Genomic DNA, 24,107 nt, shown 5'->3' with positions numbered 1-24,107 from the left:
CAGCATCTATGGAGAGTATCATATGGTTCTTGTTCTTCCTTTTATTAATGTGTTGTATCACATTGATTGATTTGCAGATGTTGAACCAACCTTGTAGCCCTGGAATAAATCCCACTTGGTCATGGTGAATAATCCTTTTAATGTACTGTTGAATCCTATTGGATAGTATTTTGGTGAGAATTTTCGCATCTGTGTTCATCAAGGATATTGGTCTGTAGTTCTCTTTTTTGATGGGATCCTTGTCTGGTTTTGGGATCAAGGTGATGCTGGCCTCAGAAAAAAGAGTTTGGAAGTTTTCCTTCCATTTCTATTTTTTTTGGAACAGTTTCAGGAGAATAGGAATTAATTCTTCTTTAAATGTTTGGTAGAATTCCCCTGGGAAGCCATCTGGCCCAGAGCTTTTGTTTGTTTGGAGATTTTTGATGACTGTTTCAATCTCCTTACTGGTTATGGGTCTGTTCAGATTTTCTATTTCTTCCTGGTTCAGTTGTGGTAGTTTATATGTCTCTTGGAATGTATCCATTTCTTCCACATTGTTGAATTTGTTGGCGTAGAGTTGCTCATAGTATGTTCTTATAATTGTTTGTATTTCTTTGGTGTTGGTGGTGATCTCTCCTCTTTCATTCATGATTTTATTTATTTGGGTCCTTTCTCTTTTCTTTTTGAGAAGTCTGGAAAGGGGTTTATCAATCTTATTAATTCTTTCAAAGAACCAGCTCCTAGTTTCGTTGATTTGTTCTATTGTTTTTTTTTTTTGTTGTTGTTGTTGTTTTGTTTTCTATTTCATTGATTTCTGCTCTGATCTTTATTATTCCTCTTCTCCTGCTGGGTTTAGGCTTTCTTTGTTGTTCTTTTTCCAACTCCTTTAGGTGTAGGGTTATGTTCTGTATTTGAGATCTTTTTTGTTTCTTGAGAAAGGCTTGTACAGCTTTATATTTTCCTCTCAGGACTGCCTTTGCTGATTCCCACAGATTTTGAACACTTTTGTTTTCATTATCATTTGTTTCCACGAATTTTTCAATTCTTCTTTAATTTCCTGGTTGACCAATTCATTTTTTAGAAGGATGCTGTTTAGTCTCCATGTATTTGGGTTCTTTCCAAATTTCCTCTTGTGATTGAGTTCTAGTTTCAGAGCATTGTGGTCTGAGAATATGAATATCTCAATCTTTTGATAATGGTTGAGATCTGATTTATGACCCAGGATGTGGTCTATTCTGGAGAATGTTCCATGTGCACTAGAGAAGAATGTGTATTCCGTTATTTTGGAATGGAATGTGTTGAATATATCTGTGACGTCCATCTGGTCCAGTGTGTCATTTAAGGCCTTTTTCCTTGTTGATTTGTTGCTTGGATGTTCTGTCCATTTCAATGAGGGAAGTGTTAAATTCCCCTACTATTATTTTATTATTGTCAATGTGTTTCTTTGATTTTGTTATTAATTGGTGTATATAGTTGGCTGCTCCCATGTTAAGGGCATAGATATTTAAAATTGTTAGGTCTTCTTGTTGGACAGACCCTTTGAATATGATATAGTGTCCTTCCTCATCTCTTATTATAGTCTTTGGCTTAAAATCTAATTGATCTGATATAAGGATTGCCACCCCAGCTTTCTTCTGATGTCCATTAGCATGGTAAATTGTTTTCCACCCCCTCTCTTTAAATCTGGGGGTGTGTTCGGGTCTATGATGAGTTTCTTGTAGGCAGCATATTGACGGGTTTTGCTTTTTATCCATTCTGATACCCTGTGTCTTTTGATTGGTGCATTTAGGCCATTTACATTCAGGGTAACTATTGAGAGATATGAATTTAGTGGCATTGTACTGCCTATAATGTGACTGTTACTGTATATTGTTTCTGTTCCTTTCTGATCTACTACTTTTAGGCTCTCTCTTTGCTTAGAGGACCCCTTTCAATATTTCCTGGAAAGTTGGTTTGGTGTTTGCAAATTCTTTCAGCTTTTGTTTGTCCTGGTAGCTTTTTAATCTCTCCTTCTATTTTCAATGATAGCCTAGCTGGATATAGTATTCTTGGCTGCATGTTTTTCTCGTTTAACACTCTGAATATATCATGCCAGTTCTTTCTGGCCTGTCACATCTCTGTGGATAAGTCTGCTGCCAATCAAATGTTTTTACTGTTGTACAATACAGACTTCTTTTCCCGGGCTGCTTTCAGGATTTTCTCTTTGTTGTTAACAGTTGTAGATTTTTACAATCAGGTTACAGGGTGTGGACCTCTTTTTATTGATTTTGAGGGTCGTTCTTTGCATCTCCTGGATTTTGATGTTTGTTCCCTTTGCCATATTAGGGAAATTCTCTACAAAAATTCTCTCCAATATACCTTCTGCTCCCCTCTCTCTTTCTTCTTCTTCTGGGATCCCAATTATTCTAATGTTGTTTTGTCTTATGGTTTCACTTATCTCTCAAATTCTCTCCTCGTGGTCCAGTATTTGTTTGTCTCTCTTTTGCTCAGCTTCTTTATTCTCCATCATTTGGTCTTCTATATCACTAATTCTTTTGCCTTATTTATCCTAGCAGTAAGAGCTTCCATTTTTTATTGAACCTTATTAATAGCTCTTTTGATTTCAACTTGGTTAGATTTTAGTTCTTTTATTTCTCCAGAAAGGGCTTTTATCTCTCTGGAGAGGGTTTCTCTAATATCTTCCATGCCTTTTTCGAGCCCAGCTAGAACCTTGAGAGTTGTCATTCTGAACTCTAGTTCTGTCATATTACCAATGTCTGTTTTGATTAGGTCCCTAGCCTTTGGTACTGCCTCTTGTTCTTTTTCTTGTGGTGAGTTTTTCCACCTTGTCATTTTGAGCAGATAAGAATATATAAAAAAGCAATTAAAATGCTAAAAGTGTGGTAAAGACCCCAGGAAAATGTGCTTTAACCAAATTAGAAGAGACCCCAAATTGTGGGAGAATGAAAGGGGATAAAAAAGAAGTTTAAGGGGGAAAAAAAAGTTTAAAAAAAAAGAAAACAAAGAAAAAATATTAAAAAAGCAAAAAATCTATATATTAGACTTGTGACTATAACAGGGTCACTCACTTAATTTGGGGAGTATTTTGGTCTCTTAGAAGAAACTACCTCCCAAGATTTTAAAGGATGAAAAACATATAAGGGTAGGCACAATGAAGGGATGGAATAAACCTATAAAGATGAGGAAAAAAAATTTAATTTCTAAAAAATAAGTTGATAGAGCAAGTTGTTTGGGACAATAAAGAAAAATAAACTGGAGAGAATTTGCTCAGGCTGGACACTAGAACAATCTTGGAGCTAGATTTAGGGTATATTTTGATCTATTAGGAGAAGTTATACCCCAAATTTTTTAGAAGAAAAAACCCTATGTGTAAAAAAATATATAGTTAGATACAATGGAGGATAAAATATGACTATAATAATGAAGGTTCAAAATAGATTATTATTTTTTGTAAGGTATTAAAAAAATAAACTAGTTAAAAAAATCATTAAAAGAGGAAAGGGTAAAAGTTAAAAAAAATTAGCAGAAGAAAAAAGAAAAAAATATATATAACTGCAAGACTAAAGAATCATTGGGAGAAAGCCATGAATTCTTTGTTTTGCTTTCTCCTCCTCTGGAATTCCACTGTTCTCCTTAGTAAGTGAAGTTGATCTTGGCTGGGTTTCTTGTTGGTCTTCTGGGGAAAGGGCCTGTTGTATTGATTCTCAAGTATTTTTGCCCGAGATGGATTTGTCCTGCCCTTACCTGGGGTAAGGCTAATTAATCTGAGAACTTTTGTTCCCTGAAGGCTTTCTGTAGAGTTCTGGATGATGGAATGATAATGGCAGTCTCACAATCCGGCCCAGAGGAGTGGAGAGCTCAGGGCCCAGCTCCTCAGTGCACCCTCAGAGAAAAGTGCTTAATCACTCCCATCTCCCCGGCCTCTGGCCATGCTTGGAGAAAAGTGCTCTGTCACTCGCACTTGGAAAAAAGTCCTTGGTCATTCTCATCTCCCTGGCCTCTGGCTGTGCTTGGAGAAAAGAGCTCAATTACTCCCATCTCCCTGGCCCTTGGCCGTGCTCCAAGCTCACCCTGCCTATGCCTGGTTCAAAGTAACCCTGGGTTGAGAGCTCACGCCTCAGCTTTGTCTCTGTAGTCGGCTTCCCCACTGTAATACCTGTGAGTTCTGTGACACTCAGATACCCCTGGTCCTTCTGTGACCCTGAGGGACCTGGGGCTATGCTGACCCCACTTGGGCTTCACTCTGGTTTAGCCTCTGGGGTGATATCCCTCAGTGGATCAAACTTTTAAAAAGTCCTGATTCTGTGCTCCGTTGCTCCACTGCTTGCCGGGAGCCGGCCCCTACCCCTGCGGTCTACCTTCCCGTTCTTTGGGTTCACTTTTCCGCTGGTTCTACCTTTCAGAAAGTGATCAATTTTCTATTTCTAGAATTGTTGCTTTCCTTCTCTTCGATCTCCCATTGGATTTGTAGGTGTTTGCCATGGTTAGATAAGCTATCTAGCTGATCTCCTGCTACCTGATGTCATCTCAGCCTGCTACTTCTCCACCATCTTGAATCCTTCCACGGAATATGTGGTTTTTATTATGTTGATGTGTATTCTTTCTGTACCCAGTTTTGTGAGTATTTTTATTATGAAAGGGTGTTGAATTTTGTCAAATGCCTTTTCTGCATATATTGAGTTGATCATATGAGTTTTTATTGATCATTCTATTAAAATAATGCATCACATTTACTGATATGTGGGGGTGAATTCAGTTTTGTAGCATTTTGTAGAGAATTTTTACATTTTTATTTATCAGGGATATTATCCAGTAGTTCTTTTTGTTGCCGCTTTTTTATTTTATTTTATTTTATTATTATTATTTTTTTTGTAGTGCTCCTGTCTGGTTTTGATATCAAGATAATGCTGGTTTTGTAAAATGTGCCTTGGAGTATTTCCACCTCTACAACTTTTTGGGAAGAGTTTTAAAAGTATTTGTATTATTTCTTCTTAAAATGTTTGGTAGAATTCACTGTGGAAATCATCTGATTCTGGACTTTTATTTGTTAGAAGGTTTTTATTACTGATTCAATCTCCTTACCCCTTATTGGTCTGTTCACATTTTTTATGTCCTTATGATTCAGTCTTAATAGGTTGTATGTGCCTAAGAATTTGTCCATTTCCTCTAGGCTTTTGATTCGCTGGCATTTAACTGTTCATAATAGTGTCTTTTATCCTTTTATTTCTGTGGTATCTGTTATAATGTCTCCTTTTTCATTTCTGATTTTATTGAGTCTTCTCTCTTATCTGAGTTAGCCTAGCTGTCTTTTTTTTTATTTACCATTACCAAGTCTAATTACCAAGTCTAATTTTTTGAGCTGTTATATTAAGTTCTTTATTTGAAATCTTTTTTATTATATACATTTATAGCTATAAAATTTCCTTTTATAACTGCTTTGCTGCTTCTCATAATTTTTTGGTATATATTTTTTTATTTTTCTCAAGATGTATTTTGTTTGTTTGTTTGTTTTTCAATTTATTTATTTTCAGAAAAACATTATTCATTATTTTTTCACCACACCCAGTGCTCCATGCAAGCCGTGCCCTCTATAACCCCCCCGCCACTTCAAACCCCTCAGATTGTTTTTCAGAGTCCATAGTCTCTCATGGTTCACCTCCCCTTCCAATTTACCCAAATTCCCTACTCCTCTCTAATGTCCCTTGTCCTCCATGCTATTTGTTATGCTCCACAAATAAGTGAAACCATATGATAATTGACTCTCTCTGCTTGACTTATTTCACTCAGCATAATCTCTTCCAGTCCCATCCATGTTGCTACAAAAGTTGGATATTCATCCTTTCTGATGGAGGCATAATACTCTATAGTGTATATGGACCTCAAGATGTATTTTTATTCCCACTTTGTCTTCTTTTTTTGATTTTTTTGTTTGTTTAAAAATGTGTATGTCTGTATATTTGTAAATTTTCCAAATTTCTTTCTGTATTGATTTCTATTTTCATATTATTTTGGCTGGAAATATACTCAATATGCTTTCTATATTATTGGTTTTTGGGGGACTCTTGTTTTGTGGTTTAAAATGTGATCTATCCTAGAAAATTTTCCACGTGTGTTTGAGAAGAATATTTATTATGATACTATTGGATGGAATATCCTGTAAATATGTTAGGTCCATTTGACATAGTTTTTGTTTGTTTGTTTGTTCTGTTTTGTTTGTTTGTTTGTTTGTTTGAGAGAGAGCAGGGCAGAGAGAATGAGCAAGGGGTAAGGGCAGAGACAGAGTGAGAAGACCCCCTGCTGAGCAGGGAGCCCAATGTGGGACTCTATCTCAGGACCCTGGGATCACGACCTAAGCCAAAGGCAAAGGCTTAACTGACTGAGCCACCCAGTTGTCCAGGCATAGTGTTTAAATTCACTATTTTCTTATTGATTTTCTGTCTGGATGATCTATCCATATGTAAGAGTGGGGTATTATTGTCCCCAGATACTATTGTATTGCTATTTATTTCTCCTTTTTGTTTTGTTGGTATTTGTTTTATATATTTATGTGGCTCAATATTAGGTACATGATATTTACAATTACTATATTGATGAATTGATGACACTTTTCTTATTGTATAATGACCTTCTTTGACTCCTGTGGTGATTTTTAGCTTATATAAACCCTATTTTGTCTATTATAGTTATTGCTACCCTTGTTTTCTTTTGTTATCATTAGCTTGGAATATCTTTTTCCATCCCTTTACTGTCTGCCCATGTGTGTCCTTAAAGCTAAAGTGATTCTTTTATATGCAACATATTGTTGGATCTTGTGTTTTTTGTTTGTTTTTTAATCTATTCTAGCATTTCTATGTCTTCCAACTGGATGATTCCATTCACTTACAGTTAAAGTAATTATTGATAGGTAAGGACTTAACTATTGCCTTCCATTCTTTTTATATTTCATGATTTATTTAAATTTTAGTTAATATATAGTGTAACATTAGTTTCAGGAGTAGAATTTAGTAATTCACCATTTACATATAACATTCAGTGCTCATCACAAATGACCTCCTAATAATTATTACTGACTTAGCCCATTCCCCTGCCCATCTCCCCTCCAGCAACAATCAGTTTGTTACCTATAGTTAAGTGTATTATGGTTTGCCTTCCCCTCCCTTTTTTTTTAAATTTTTTTCTTTCCCCAGTGTTTATGTTCTGTTTCTCTGTTAATTTTTGCTCTTTTGTAGATGCTCTGCTCTTTATTTCCTGTCTTGTTCTCTTTGTTTGTAATCTGATGACTTTTTGTGGCAGTATGTTTTAACTTCTGTATCAAAATCTTTTGTGTATCTACTACATATTTTTTTATATTTACCATGAAGCTTATATAAAATACATTAGTTATAACATTCCATTTTATGTTGAAAACAACTGAACTTCAATAGTGTACAGAAAATTTATACTTCTCCTATAACAACAGGTTATTGATGTTTTTACATTTTAGATCATTTTTATATTGTACTTTCAATAACAAATGATTGCAGTTATAGTTATTTTTAATAGGCTTGTTTTTGTTTTTTTTTTTTTTAAGATTTTATTTATTTATTTGATAGAGAGAGATCACAAGCAGGCAGAGAGGCAGGCAGAGAGAGAGAGAAGGAAGCAGGCTCCCAGCTGAGCAGAAAGCCTGACGCGGGGCTCGATTCCAGGACCCTGGGATCATGACCTGAGCCGAAGGCAGCGGCTTAACCCACTGAGCCACCCAGGCGCCCCATAGGCTTGTTTTTTTTTAACTTTTAAACTAGACTAGTAAATGAGTTATATACCACCATTACAATATTAGAGAATCTGGTTTTGACTATACATTTACCTTTAACAATAAATAAGGAGCTATCCATGCATCCATATTGCCATCTTGATGACATCACCATCCCCAAATCTTCAGTAAGTGTTACTTTATCTTTTTTTTTTTTTTTAAGATTTTATTTGTTTATTTGACAGAGAGAGAGAGAGCTCAAGTTGGCAGAGTGGCAGGCAGAGGAAGATGGAGAGGCAGGCTTACTACCCAGCAGTGAGCCCGACGCAGGTCTTAATCCCAGGACCCTGGGATCATGACCTGAGCCAAAGGCAGCTGCTTAACTGATTGAGTCACCCAGGGGTCCCTAAATTTACTTTAGTTAACATATGACTATTTTTTATTTCTACTAATAGACATATCAATTTTATTGCTTTTAATATTAAGGTCTTCTCCTTAACATCATTATCATCTATTTCTTTTTCAATTTTATAAGTGTTGTTTACATTTGTGGTGGTAAGTATGTAATTCATGTATGTGGTGATATGTAAGTAATTCAAATATGAATTTTAAACTCTAGATCATATGCTCCATTGTGGCAGATATTTGTCTTATTCATCACACCCACAAAATATTAGTACTAAATAGGTCTTTGTTGATTGACTGAATGAATTAAGTGTTCTGACACTAGCATAGCTGACCAAACCAGAGATAAAGGAGAAAATATAATGATTGTCAAATAGGTGAACCTGAGATAAAAAGACACTTTTAGCTTAGTTAGTTTGATATACACTCCAGATAACATTCCAATTTTGCATGGATTTTTGGAAAGCAAACAACTCCTCTCCTAAATAATAAATTTATTAATTGCCTTCCTTATGAGTCCTGACAGCAGTCAGCTTTGTGGGTTTCTGATTCCATTCCAAGAGGTTGAATGTCTGTTTGATTTATGTAATAGGCAACAGTGTCATGAGGAAAGACTTGTAGGATAAAATTTCTTAAAGATGGGAACACAGATGGCTGCCTATGGACTGTGAGGTGGGTGTTAATGAAAATGCATTGAGCAGTAAGGGAAGGGCAGCTCACAACCATAGGAAAGGTGCCCTGTGTTTTTGTTTTGTTTTATTTTGTTTTACAAACAGATACCATTTCCCCTCCCCATGGAAATTTTCAAATTTACTTTGCTCTAACAACCACAAATACTTAGGACATTATGAACACAATATGGGCATTAAAGGATAAAAATAAACAAAAATTTAAGTAAATGTTAAGTGTTTATCATTATTTCAGCCATGGTTTTCTATGCTTAACTGCTCAAAGAAATTACACAGTCTGGTTTCTAAATATTATACCAGGCTGTTAAACTAATGCAAAGGGTTTTATGGAATTTTCTATAACACCATTTAGATTTTCTACATTGGCTCTCACTCCTGAAAATTCTCAGTTTATAAATGTGCATGCATTGAAACAGCATATATTTAACTATAATAATATTCACTGGTTATTTACCTGGTTTATTACTGTATTTTGATCCTTTTTAATTGTTCACTTTCTTCCATGTTTCCCCCTTATTTCTACAAATGTCAATCTATCACATGTTATGTAAAGTGAAACAAAGAGGAACAGCTGTTAGTAGAAAGGATTAATAGGTGATTTGATGTTACTCTGTGAGATATTAAGTAATAGGCAAGGTATTTCCATATTATCATTTTAATATCTTTCAGTAATACAGCATAGTTGTTATGCTTTAATTAAACCTTAATTAAGTCTTTATATATATATATTTTTCCTAACTCACAAGTCCACCCTTCATGTCCCATTCAAAACCCACTCATTTTATGGAATAATTGTTTTATCTTCCCAGTACAATCTTCATTTAACTTATTGCTCTGGTGTGCTCCTTTGGCAGCACATATATTAACTTATTGTTTTGGGTATATAAAAGGATAGGAATGGAATATTTTATAATATGATATTTTGTCCTTTCTACACTACAGAGTCTGTGTAAACATTTTTTGATCAGAGACCTAAGGAGGAGGTCCAAATTGAAGAAAAACAAACAGAAAAAAACAAACTGTTCTCAGCCCTTTCTTGTAGTTTCATTTGTAGGAACCACAAAAGCAAAGACATTAAAATGTTTGTTTTCTTATTTTTTAAAATTAATTTTAAATTTTTTATTGGATTATGCTCCCTTAAACTCATCTGATACCATGAATAGAAAACCAAAGCAATCCACCAAACATTCTTTCATGATGTTGCCTTTAAACATGTTGCCTTTAAAAATTTTACGCAGTAGTCTCATCTGTAGAGTAGATGAGCCTTGACTCAAAAGTGTCATCATAGACTGTTAAGGTAATCATCTCAAATAGATCTATTCCAGTGTGATATGTGGTTTCTCAGGTCCATCTAGCTCATGCAACTGATTTTGTATCCATAGCTTATATTCCACGAGATCTGTATTATAATTATCCAACTAATCTGCCTCTGGGAACACATTTTTAACTATCCATGTACCCCCCCAAAATCTTGGGGTCTAGAAACACAAGAATTCCCCCAGCTCTTGCTGTCATATTGTAATACATCTATTTCTCTAATAACCACTTGGCTATTGCTGATAAGTCAGTGCGCTCTTTTGCAAACAATTCTTGTGGCAGATCCTTAGCTTTGGGAGCCAGAGAGCTGTTTTACCATCAATAAGATGTTATGCAACAGCTTTCCAAAATTATTGTTTTCAGATATTTTAGTAGTTGTATCTATTAATCACAGTCTCTTCTTTTATCTACCTAATCCTGTGTTGATTATACCTGTTGCATTATGTCAGAGGCAAAGTGTCAGAAGAGGATAGGAATGACTCAGAACCTATAACCTCCTATTCAAGTATTATGTGGATGTTTTCTTTTTTAATTGCATTTAGTATGCTCTTATGTATGGAGAATCCACATGATCAGGTTTTTCTTGGCAGAGTCTATAATGAAAACTATATCATAAAACTTTTTTTGAAGCAAAAAAAAATGATGGAAGAGTTTTATATGCAGCATAATTCAAAACACTAGGGTTTAACTGTTCTATTGTGCAGTGAATTTTGATAAAGAAAACAGTGATTTAGTAGTTAGAGCCACTGAATATATCTAAATATTGGATATGATCTCTTCAATATTCAAAAAGTCCACCAAATATTGAGTTTCTTATTCAATTTCTGATGGGCCCAAGGCAAGTAATACATTATTCGCTGGAAGAAGTGCTTTAACGGTGGTTGCAAGCCAAGAAATAGCCTGAATTCACTTTTGGCATTACCCCTTGCACTTTACAACAACCATATTCCCTTTTATATTAAATCTTATAAATATTTTATACTGTTTTTATAGAAAGGAAACTAGTTAATTTCTACATCAACCCCAATACACGTATTTTTTTTCTTTTTTTACCAAAAACTACCTTTCTTTTATGGGTTGAAATGTACTGGCATTGCAAAACCAATAGAGAGAATCACTATTTTCAAATCTTAATAAGCTTCTGTCAGTCTCAATTAGCCATCTGCTTTTTGAACCTGCCAAATGAGGATCTTTTAGAAAAAAAATAGTTAATTATTAATTCAATTTTCTCTTTTCCAAAATCACTTCTGGTATTCAAAAAAATATCCTGTTTTGCCTTCAGATGTATGTTATACCAATGGATCCTTAAATGGTTGATCCCAGCTCCGTCATCATCTAGAATTCTAGAAAATAAAATTATTTTATAATATAACTACTATATAAGAGTATTAAATTGCCCATTTTCTTAATCTACCTTATGCTTATTAATTAAAAATGTGTTTTAAGAGTGATTTTTTTGTATAAATATATATACATTATAATTCTACAAACAGGTTAATGTTTTGTTTTTATAATTTAAGAAAGCGATTAAAATACACATTAGAATGTTGAAGTAGATAGAGTTTCTAAGAACTGGGGTAGGAATCAACATCATACATTTGTCCTGAATATCATAAATTGACAAATTCAGTTCATGGAGATAACTTACTTAAAAACAAAACAAAACAAATAAAAAAAAAAAAAACCCAAGTCATTTAACCTTTAAATTTAAATTGTAATTGGGATGAAATAATATCTATAACTACTTTAACTAATAAAATGACATGAATTCAGGGCTAATCAAGGCACTGCCACAAATTTATCTTTAAAATTCTCACAGTAACTTAGGGAGGTAGCCTTAGTAGTATGTCAGTTTTATAGATGAGGAGCTTGAAGCTCAAAGATTGGCTTTTTAATACATGCAAATAGTTTATTATCTATAGCACTTTATTTAACAAATTATGTGGTAAAACTTTCAAGAATGTAATCACATTTTATAGAACAATTTTTACCTGGATTTCTAGAGTGGGATAATGAAAGAATACAAAAACAAGAATTTTTCTCAACCTCAAGGACACAAGCAGTGGAAGCTACTCAGAAGATTTCACAAGAGCAAGACAGGAAGGACCAGAGGTTTTACTATGCACTGAATCACCATGTGACTGCTGAGACTGCTCTGTAGTCAAAGGCAGAATGGATGTTATTATTAATACGATTGAATTGCAGGGTACCTGGGTGGCTCCGTCAGTTAAGTATCTGACTCCTGATTTCAGCTCAGATCACTGACTCATGTCATGGACTCAGGTAATGCTTTCTCAGGGTCATGAGATTTAGCCCTGTGTCAGGCTTTGCGCCCGGTGGGGAGTCTTCTTGAGATTCTTTCCCTCTCCTCTCCTTCTGCCCATTCCTCTGCTTGCATTTTCTGTCTCTCTTTAAAATAAATCTTTGTAAAATATGTGATTGAATTGTGAGCAGAGTCTCAACCATCTGTTGTCCTCTCAGTACCTGCAGATTTGTGTAGTAGTTTCATAAACACTAGAATCAAAATATTATGGAAAGAGTTTAGTAAAAAGAGTTCTCTCTACCCCAGATTTTAAGCAAAAGCTGAATGTATTCACTGAAGGTGGATTATCTTGACTTGTAAGTTATGTTGTAGTCAACGATTTTCATATTTCATTCAATACTGTATCTTTAGCACTAGGCTTTTAATAGGAAGTTTCAAAACACTTGTTAGTTGAATGAATAATTTTACACTTAATCAAGTATTATGTGTGTTTTTTATTTTTTGTTGTTTTGTTTTTTTGTCTTTTGGAATTCCTACTTATGTGGCCAACACAAACACACTCTGTGGAGTTAGCATAAAGCATAATATTTAGACCTTAACATCATAGAAATTACGTTTTCATGACTGTTTTGGAAAAATAGTTCTTAAAAAAAATGAAAGAATATTTACTACCTATGTGATACTGACAATGATATGGAAAATCAACAATCACACTGGTTATTATAAAGTCAAGTGAAATCATGCTGCTCTGCAAAACCTTGGTATCTCTGTTTCATTCAGTATAAGAATCAAAGTCCTTTAGTGGTATCAAGTGCCTACAGGATCTGAAATCCTTATTAACTTTTCCATCTCATCCACTCCTTCTCCCACTCCCCAAACTCCTATTCAAATCTACTGGCCTATTTTTTATTCCTTGAACATGAGAGATGTTCTCGAGTCTCAGCCTTTGCACCCACTCCTCTCTTTCTAGAACACTGCGCTCCTAGATATCCACATGGCTAACTCACTACTTCACTTCATCTAAGCATCTCCCCAGATATTAAGTTCTCAATGAGACATATACCAATTACTCAATATTAAATTTCTTATCAATCTCCTATACACCAACTCTCACATGGTCATGTTCTTTCTTTTTCTGGTTTCTCTCTCTCTCTCTTTTGTTTTTTCCTAATAATAAAATAACCATTTTCAAAGGTACTATGAAATTTACTTAGTAATTATAGCCATTGCTTATTCTTAGTCTCTTTTGCCAGAATGTAAGCTCCACAAATTTAAGGATTTTTCTTTTGTTCACTGTGGTATTCTAAGTATCTAGAACAGAGTCTGACTTTTAGATATATTTAAAATATAATTTTTAATTTAGTTGTTATATGGCATAAAACTAGGCAAATGGCAACAAATATTTGAAAGTTCACTGCTTCTGAAACTTGAAAATGTGTGTTAATACACTCAAAATATTCAGAATATGTAACTCAGCTATAAGTACCTGCTTATTCATGACCTTACATTTCTTTGGGAATATTTGTCTATGTACATTACTAGCTGCCCAATAATTGTTCACAAAATACAAGTCAGATTCACTGAATAAATATGAACATTATGTTTCTAACAACTCCAGTAAAACAAACATATTGTAAAATGTCTGATCAGATTGAGCCAGTCTTTCCTCATATTCCCATCAAGTACACTGACAGTGCATCAAAGCACTGAGTACTAGACAGATGGTTTAAGTTTCTTAGATCTTAACAGTATTGCTAATTATGCTTACTTAAATCTTCACATATTCTCAAATAATATTACAACTCAGTGATCTTGACCTAAGGCATCAGAACAACTCACAAAATTCTGGATGGTGTTTTATTGTTTATGAGAGTTTTTCTGGGGACATTCTAATTTAAAAAAAACATATTTGCTTACCATAAGCCACAGAGAGTGAGAAAAGAATCTTCAATGATGGAGATAGCTGTGGGGTTTCCTGGTTCATCTTAATAGAAGGATAATCTTTAACTTCAAAATACTGTGACTGAAAAAATACTCAAGAAGGCACACAAAAGGGATGCCTGGGTGGCTCAGTTGGTTGAGCAGCTGCCTTCAGCTCAGGTCATGATCGAGTCCTGGGATCGAGTCCCACATCGTGCTCCTTGCTCAGCAGGGAGCCTGCTTCTCCTTCTGCATCTGCTGCCACTCTGCCTGCCTGTGCTCACTCTCTCTCTCTCTCTCTGGCAAAAAAAAAAAAAAAAAAAGGCACACAAAATAGAGGTGCCTTGGCTCAGGTCATGGTCTCTGGGTCATAAAATTAAGCCCTTTCGGACTCCATGTTCAGTAGGAAATCTGTGGATTCTCTCTATGGCTCCCTCTGCATCTCCCTCCACTCATGCTTGCTTTCTTTCTCTCTCAAATCAATTGATCAATCTTAAAAAAAAAAAAAAACGCACACACACATTAACAGTAGACACATAGACCGTGAATTTAGACTTATGCTGGGTATGAAGTCAAAAGTCGTCTGAAAATTGAACAAATAAGTAAAATAAGAGCACCATTCATATTAGGCAAGTACTTACAGAATTATATGCATTATTTACCAGATACCATTCTCAATATAGGGCATAAACAAATTAGACAAAATCCCTGATCTAATGGTGTATTTATTCTAAGAATATTCTAGTCCTAAAAATTTTGACTTATACATAATAATGAGTCCTTGAAAGTAGGAAACTAAAGGAATTCTAGGTGCAAATGATATAGCCAAAGGCAGCATGATATGGGATTTTAAATCTTCAGTTGTAGCATCCAATCTACACAGGAAAAGAGAGACTATTTGTCTGTGTTTTTATAATCTATACCATTAAGGATAATTTCCCATCTCTGCTGCAATTATATATAAAATTATTATAAACACAAATAGATCCACATTATGATATATTTACATATATTTTCAAAATGGTAAAAATTCCATAGGGAATTTTATTTTTATTTGTTTATTTAAATAGAATCAACTTCAGTTTTTATCAATTTTATTTATATGAAGATTAAAAAAACTTGATTTTTCTATGTAAGCAAAATAATAGACATTGTTCTTCTTGTAAGATTACTTAGAAAGCACACAGGACTTTGTTTTAATATTTAATTTTTAAATGACTTTTTAAAAAGATTTTATTTATTTATTTGACACAGAGCAAGAGATCACAAGTTGGCAGAGGGGCAGGCAGAGGGAAGAGGGGGAAGCAGACTCTCTGCTGAGCAGAGAGCCTGATGTGGGGCTTGATCCCAGGACTCTGAGATGATGACTTGAGCTGAAGGCAGAGGATTAACACTATGAGTCAAACCCTAAAAAAAGACATTTTTTGAAGTAAAATTTCCAGTAGTTGAATGCTATCTTTATCAGAAATAATCATCATGATCACCAACATTAGATCGTATTAGGCATTTACTATTCCTTCACTCCCTTTCCTGCTGCTATCAGTGATGTGTCAGGTGACAATAATTAAGGATGAAGCACAATGAAGCACTAACTGTGCTGAGACCTCTACTTAGAATATCTCAATTAGTGAGCACTGATCACCCAGGGAATTTTAAAAATCCCAGTTGCATAGATGTGGAAACTGAGTGCTAGAGTGATTAGGTTAGCTGTAGTCACATAACTAAGTGGTCAGGTATGTAACATGGATTTGTACCCTATCTTTCTAATTCCAGAACCCATGATTTTCAGTGGTCCACTAGACTTCATTCTTAGTGCCTCATACCATGCTAAGCCTTTACAAAATGTTATTTATTAAAAACCTCACAACAACCTTATCACAGAGTAAGTACAATTTCCCTTTTCAAATAAGGAAATTAAGATGAAACTGAGGTCAAATATATTCTCTGAGTGCTATGGCTACTTGGTCTGGCTTCAAAGTCTATGCTGTGAGCCATCAAACTACAGCTTTTCTCATAGATTAATGTTAGTTGTCCAAATCTCTTACATTTGTATTTTTTTAGTTCAAAGATGATGGTGGAGTGGAAAAATTATTTTTGGAAAGCAACTTTTTTCACTAGCAAACAGCCAAAAAATAAATCTTAAGACTAAAATATATATTTATTTTGTTTTTCTAGATAGAGAACTGTCACACGTTTAAATATTATATTTATTATACAATATTTCCTTTTTATTTCAGAGAATTGTTACATAACCAGTAAAATTGGATAAATAATAATAAAATCATTATTTTTTTTGTCTTAATAGACTTCTATAAGAAAGGTTACTGTAACTTTGCAGAACTACCTTTTTTTTAACATTATCAAGATTTTAGACTGCTTATTATATATATTTTATCTATGGGAAAGAAAGCTTACATTTATTCCTTTGGTCCTCCCAGATTATAAATAAATCTGGTCTTGGAAGCAACATTATCATATATTAAAAGCTTGTTACATGTTACTGTACCAAATACCAGAGTTACCCATTAGTAAAAAAATTTAAACATTTTTCAATGTTTTTATACTTTTGAACAGATAGTAAATATAGTTAAATGGGGTAATAGTCTAGAAATATTATCACATTATTTTTCCTTAAGAAGATATTTCTTTTGGTAAATCACTTCTGATTTTGCCTTATCTCCATTTTTTTTCTTTCTTTCCATTTTTTTTTTTTTTTAGTTAAATTGATGAAGATCTTTCCTGGGGTGCCTGGGTGGCTCAGAATGTTAGGTGTCTGCCTTCAGCTCGGGTCATGATCCCAGGCTCCTGGGATCAAGCCACACATCAGGGAGCCTGCTTCTTCCTCTCCCTCTGCTGTCCCCCTTGCTTATGCTGTCTTGCTTTCTCCATCAAATAAATAAATAAAATCTTTAAAAAAAATCTTTCCTGTGGTAAGACAGTAAAGAATGGAGTGTGGCTATTGTGATCAGATCACTGTCAAATAAGCCTTTATTAGTGCATCAAAGCACTATAGAAATAGAACAAATACATGGATATTTCAAATTGTATGAGCCATTTAATCTTCAAAAATTAAGGGAAAGTTTAGAAAGAAAATTGTCCATTTTTTTTCTTACCCCCTTTATAACTTGTATGTCTATTAAGTCTTCCAGGATTTATTTTACTAAATCATATTAGATTCTTCTCAAGTATCAGTTTTTGTTGTTGTTGTTGTTCTGTTTTTTTCTTTTCTGAACACTGTATGTAAAACAGAATTCCTCATTGCTCTTACCTCCTTAACACACAACATTGTTTTTCAAGGCACATATAAACATATGAAATATTGTTTTGTCTGTTTTTCAGTCATCTGTGCTTTTCTCTCTCCCTATTCTGTCCCCAAATGTATACCCAACAAGAATGGAAACTTGTTTCATTCAAAACTATATACTTGAGGGGGACCTGGGTGGCTTGTTAAATAGACAGCTCTTGATTTTGGTCTCGGTCATGACCTCAAGGTTGTGAGATAGAGCCCTAGGGAACCTGCTTAAGATTCTCTCTCTCTGTCTCCCTTTGCCCCTCCTCCTGCTCAAGCACAGTCTCTCTCTCTGTCTCTTAAAAACCAAACCAAACCAAACCAAACCAAACCTTTACAAATTGACAAGTGGAATTTGTCAATTTGTGGAAGATAAATTTCTGTTGAATAAAATAATTGTGTGAATAATTGTATTAAATAATGTGGGATCAGGATTAACTTATAGCTCATTTTTCTAAAAGATTATTGAAGTATCTTTGTATAGTGATATTGTAATACAGTGAGTGTACATTACTGGAAAAATAGTAGTAGATATACCAGTGTTGTTTAGAATTTTGTTGTAACAAATTTAAATAAATATTAAGTGAGAGTGTAAACAAATATTTGATACTATATGAGAACATTTTTTTGCATCTGAGTCTTATGTACAAAATGAAGGTTTAAGAAATTTCAGTAGAAAGAAATTGCTTTCATGACTGAAAAAATTTATTTCAACTATATGGATGTTTTTATTTTACTATATATATTCTGAAGAGAATCATATAATTTTTCCAGCAATTTTTTATTGTACTGTAACAAATTTTGAGAAGACTGAACTTCCTTCATATACTGAACACTTACATAAGCTTGCATCCGTTCTCTGCCTATACTTTGAATTTTTTAGTGCACAGAAATGTTCAAAAGTATGGTTGAATAGTCAGACAAACAAACTTGAATTGATTCCTTGCTTCGAAATATTAACTGGTCAGTTTAGGAAATTACCTAAATACCATGGGCTCTCAATTTATAAAATTATGCTGGTCTTTATAGGATTATAGTAAGAATTAAAAATAATGCATACACACAAATTAGCTTATATGTATATGGAAATCTGTGTCGATAAATAAGGTTTTTTCTAAAAGCCCATTTTATTTTTGCACATACACATAAAAGTATGTGTGTGTGCATGTGTGTTTGTAAAATCAATACCTGTTAATGTATGTTTTATCTCTGTATGATTATTTTCTTTAAATCTATTACATGGAGATGGCCATTATTTTTTTTTTTTTGTCTCAAAGAAGTTAAGAACAATTTATATTCTTGACAAAAGATTCTTATTTTTCTACTTTTACTGAAATGCAGCTTAACCTGTTTCTAGATCTTCATTCAAATGAGTCTTTTCTTCTATTTCAGACAGTTGGGATAAATGTGTTAGATGTGCATGATTCATGTTGGATCAAGGCAGAGTCTTAATCTACATAGTTTATTTTATTCTTTGTTCGACAATGATAACCATTTCTTGTTTGTTAAAGCACAACATTTTGCTTTTCTTTCTTAATGCAATTATCTTACATTCATTGCAGACAAGAAGCATAACTATTTCAAAGCTCCATTATTTTCTCTTGCTTTGTGCCTAAAGCATATAATGTAATACATACAATGAAAAGGAATTTCAGCAGTGACTATTATATATGCTTAACTGCAGATCAGGGAATGAGTAAAAATGAGGCAAAATTACATATCTGTATAAACAATAAAAACATTAAGTGACTATATTCCTATAAACAACTGATTAAACATCAAAAATTAAAATGACTATTACCATACCATCAACTGCTATTTGGATTGTGCACACCAAATTAGGTAGTTATTATTGTGATGATTGGATACATATAAAATAGATATGATTAGCAGCCCTGTCACTCTTAAGTCATTATCCAAATATGCCTTGATTGTACTTTTTAAGGGCCTTGAAAAAATGAGGGGTTTTACATCTGCTAAAAAATAAGATATTTTGTAACAACATCTATACTGTATTCCTTTTGATTTAATTAGTAAAAAAAAAGCTAAAGAAAAATCTTAAATATTTTATTTTAATACAGCAATTGGATTTGTTCTGTAATGGTACTGGTTTCATGATTGCTTTTAATTATAATATTTAATACTAGAAAGAAAGATGAGTCATGTAAATGCTTAATGATAGAAATATGTTTTATTTCTGATCCAGATGGAATGAGAAATTATGACTTGTACATCTGTCATCTCAGTTGTACCCCTTATGACAAAACTTTAACAATGAAAGATAAAATAACTCTTTAAAGTTAAAGAGTAAACATTGTGACACACAAAACCATTTCCAAGAACAAACTATAGATAGCAGTAAATGGTGTTTAGGCTATGGTTTTTGAAATTTTAGGTTTACATGTAATCAGATATGACCTAAAGTTCCCCTCTAGCTGGACAATGAAACAAATGTGTCCTTAGTTAATTAATAAAACAATGAAGCATGAATCCCCATACAATAAAAGACATATGGACTGAAGTTGGAGGATCCCCTGCCTATAAAAAACTTTATACATAGGAACACATTTATAAAATATTATATATATATATAAAATATATATTTGTGTTTATAAATGTAAGGTCTCTGTACATGACTATATATAATATAACATATTATATAACATATTCTATATACTCATATGGTCGTGGTTCATATATAATATAAACTACAACATAACATATGATTATGGTTCATATATAATATAAACCACAACATAACATATGATTATGGTTCATATATAATATAAACCATAACCTAAGGTCTGATATGTGCATATGTATATATTGCAGAGACCTTATTGGAAGAACCTTCCAATTAAGTTACAAAACACATGTACTAATTAGTTGTCTTTTCTACAATACAAAACTTTTGAAGTTTACATGGGATTATTCTAGTTGTCCTTACAATTTTAGCCATTTTCAAGTAGGGAAAGAAAGCATGGTGGAAGGACACCTGGTTGGCTCAGTGTGTTAAGCCTCTGCCTTTGGCTCAGGTCATGTTCTTGGTGTCCTGGGATTGAGGCCCACATTGGGCTCTTTGCTTGGCAGGGAGTCTGCTTCCCCTTCTCCCTCTGCCTGCCTCTCTGCCTACCTCTCAGCCTATTTGTGATCTCTCTCTCTCTCTCTCTGTCAAATAAATAAATAAATAAAATCTTTAAAAAAAGAAAAAAATAAGAAAAAAAAAGGGCATGGTGGAATGGGTATAGAAAGCTTTTATAGGAACTGCATCAATTACTTCCACTCACAATCCATTGCCTAGAATTTAGCAGAAGTGGCATAAAGACAAAGGTAATCTAGCTGCATAAAGAAAATAATGTAAGAAAAAACAACAAAGAAAAAGAATGTAGACTTCAGAGAGTCTCTGTAGAAGTCTCTGCAATAACTAACTAAAAAACTAACGTTAAAAAAACTGCTAGAAGGAGGAGTAAGATTGTGGAAGTTGGAGACTCTGTTGTAACTGGTCTCCTGAATTTAGCTAGATATCTACCAAGCCACTCTGAATACCTAGGAAATCAGCCTGAGATATAAGATTATTTACCTGGGTCTCTACAGGAACAGGTGATCATCAGTCCAGAAGTACAAAGGACAGAATTGTGATTGTGTGGACAGATATTGGAGGATAAACAGAAAGGGAAAGGAGCCACCAGAAGCTACCCATTGGAAAGTAAAATAATACCCCAGTGCAAAAAATTTCTGCACCTGTGGACCAGCAATACCTTGCAGAGTGTTGGTGGAGGAACAGGAAGTTCCTGATAATAGAGTTCAAACAGAATCCAGGAGTTTAAGGGACAAACACTGAGACTAGAGCAGCTATTTGTGCAGAGCTGTGCCTGCAGACCTATGAGGCTGGCTTTTGCTATACCTACCACAGCCACCCAGAACAGGATCACTTGCAGTTTTGGAGGTACAGGAGGCAGGGACAAATGGGGGCCTGTGTCAACCACTGAGAGGATCACTGGGGGCATGCACTGCTTGTGAGAGGCTGCAGTTTTCAGCAGTACTTACAGAGAGGGGGACTATGTGTTCTGGAGGGTCCAGAATGTATTAGAATATGGCTTTTCTCCTCTGGGTCAGAGGTCTGGGTGTGAGCATTTTCTTTGCCCTGACCCTCTGAGAAGGCACAAAAAGCTGCCAGAGAACAAAAGCTGCCAGAAAACAAAAGCCAAAAGAACTGGTTTCCATGGAGCCTAACCCCCTGATAGGGGACAGGGCAACTCAGCCAAAGCAGGTTTACCTGAAAAACAACACAGTAGTCTCCTCTCCCAGAAGACAAGCTGGAAGAACAAGCAGATGACAACCTGAGAGTCCCCTTAAAAGTGTAAAACACAAACACCAGGTAAAAATAGTATATTGGACTCCTGGTATTGCCTCACGACCTGTGTTTTCTTTAGATATGACCTTTTTTTTTTTTTAAATTCTCTCTCATGTTTCTTCTTCTTCTTTTTTTTCTTTTTACCTACTTATCATTTCAATTAGATGCTTAATACAGCACATTACATAGTAACTTTTTAGTTCCTAGTGTTTCACACATATACTATTCTTTTTCTTTTTCTCCTATATATGTTTATCTATATCTATGTATAAGCTTCAATGTAATCCTTTTCTCCCTATTTAATACTACCTTTATATAAATACTAGTTCTAATTTCCCTGTAACTCTGGGAAGTACTGTTCTCTAACAAAGAGAACAAAATGTACCCAGGAAGAACTGAAACACTCTACCTTGCCCACACTGAGGGATCATAGTTCACTTCCCCTACACACACCCCTTTTTTTTTAACTTTATAAATCTTATTCTTGGATTTCATTTTGTCTGGGTTTTGTTTGTTTGTTTGTTATTTTGGTGGTTGCTTCCAATTTCTCTGAACTTTCCTATGGTGCACCTTGCCTGGATTGAGGTTGATATTTTTGACTCTGTACATCCCCTCAAGCATCACTTAACAGAATGACTACGAGGAGGAAATCCCAAATAAGAAAAGAACCAGAAACAATGGCTTCTCCTGCAGAAGTAATCAATATGGATATATGCAAGATGTCTGAAATAGACTTCAGGGTAACATTAATAAGACAATAGGTAGGCTTGAGAAAACCATTAATGGCAACATAGACTAAGGGCAGAAAATGAGAGCTAGTCAGACCAAAATTTTAAGCTCATGCTATGAATGAGATGCAGTCTAAACTGGATACTCTAACTGCTAATGTAAATGAGACAGAAGAACAACTTAGTGATCTAGAAGATAAACTGACAGAAAGGAAGGAACAAAAAAAGGCCTGGAACAAAACAGCTTAAAATCCATTAAAACATATTTGTAGAAATCAGTGATTCTATGAAACATTCCAATGTCAGAATTATTGGGATCCCTGGGGAGGGGTGTGGGGGTTGGGGGTGGAGAGAGAGGGAACTAAAAGATATATTTGAGTAAATTGTAGCTGAAAACTTCCCTAACTGGGGGAATGAAACAAACATTCATGTCCTAGAGGTAGAGAGGACCTCTCCCAAGATCAAGGAGAATAGACCAATGCCCAGACATATAATAGTAAAACTCACCAATCTTAGAACCACGAAGCCAACTTAATGGCAGTTAGGGAGAAGAGATTCCTTATGTACAGAGGGAGGGACATCAGAATAACATTAGACCTGTCCACAGAGACCTGGCAATCCATAAAAGGTTGGCAAGACATATTCAGGGTACTAAATGAGAAGAACATGAAGCCAAGAATACTGTATCCAGCAATGCTGTCATTCAGAACAGATGGGGAGATAAAGAGCTCCCCGGACTGGCAGAAACTGAAAGAATATATGATTATCAAGCCAACCCTGCAAGAAATACTAAGGGTATTTGTTAAAAGAAAAAAGACCCCAAGAGTAATATGGACCAGAAATATACAGACAATCCATAGAAACAGGGATTGTACAGACAGTAGGATGGCAATAAACACATATCTTTCGGTAGTAACCTAAAAATGAACAGCCTAAATGCTCCCATGAAATGGCACAGGGTTGTAGATTGGATAGGACCCATCCATATTCTATCTATAAGAGACTCATTTTGAACCTGAAGCCCTGAAAGTGAGGGGATGGAGAATCATTTTTCATGCCAATTGACCTGAAAAGAAAGTTGGGGTAGCAAAACTTATATCAGACAAACTAGAACTTAAACCAAAGACTGCAATAACAGATCCAGAGAAACACTATATTATTCATAAAGGGTCTATCCAATAAGAAAATTGAACAAATCATCTAAATGGAAGATCAACAAAGAAACAAGATTTTGAACAACACATTGGACTGGATGGATTTTGTAGATATATACAGAACATTCCACCCTAAACAACAGAATACTCATTCTTCTATAATGCACATGAAACTTTCTCCAAAATAGACCACATAGGGTCAGAATAGACCTCATAGGGTCACAATTCACATCTCAGCCAATACCAAAAGACTGAGATTATTCCCTGCATGATA

At 34.4% G+C, this 24,107-nt stretch overlaps 1 pseudogene; it reads right to left on the bottom strand.

The window, feature by feature from the left end:
* Positions 1–21,604, bottom strand: part of LOC122890215 — a 50,832-nt pseudogene extending 29,228 nt beyond the window's left edge.
* Positions 21,605–24,107: the final 2,503 nt, after the last annotated feature.

Source organism: Neovison vison, chromosome 11, assembly GCF_020171115.1.
Source record: "Neovison vison isolate M4711 chromosome 11, ASM_NN_V1, whole genome shotgun sequence".
Lineage (NCBI taxonomy): Eukaryota > Metazoa > Chordata > Mammalia > Carnivora > Mustelidae > Neogale > Neogale vison.
The sequence above is the reverse complement of the archived record's forward strand: the minus strand, read 5'-3'. Positions and strand labels throughout refer to the sequence as shown.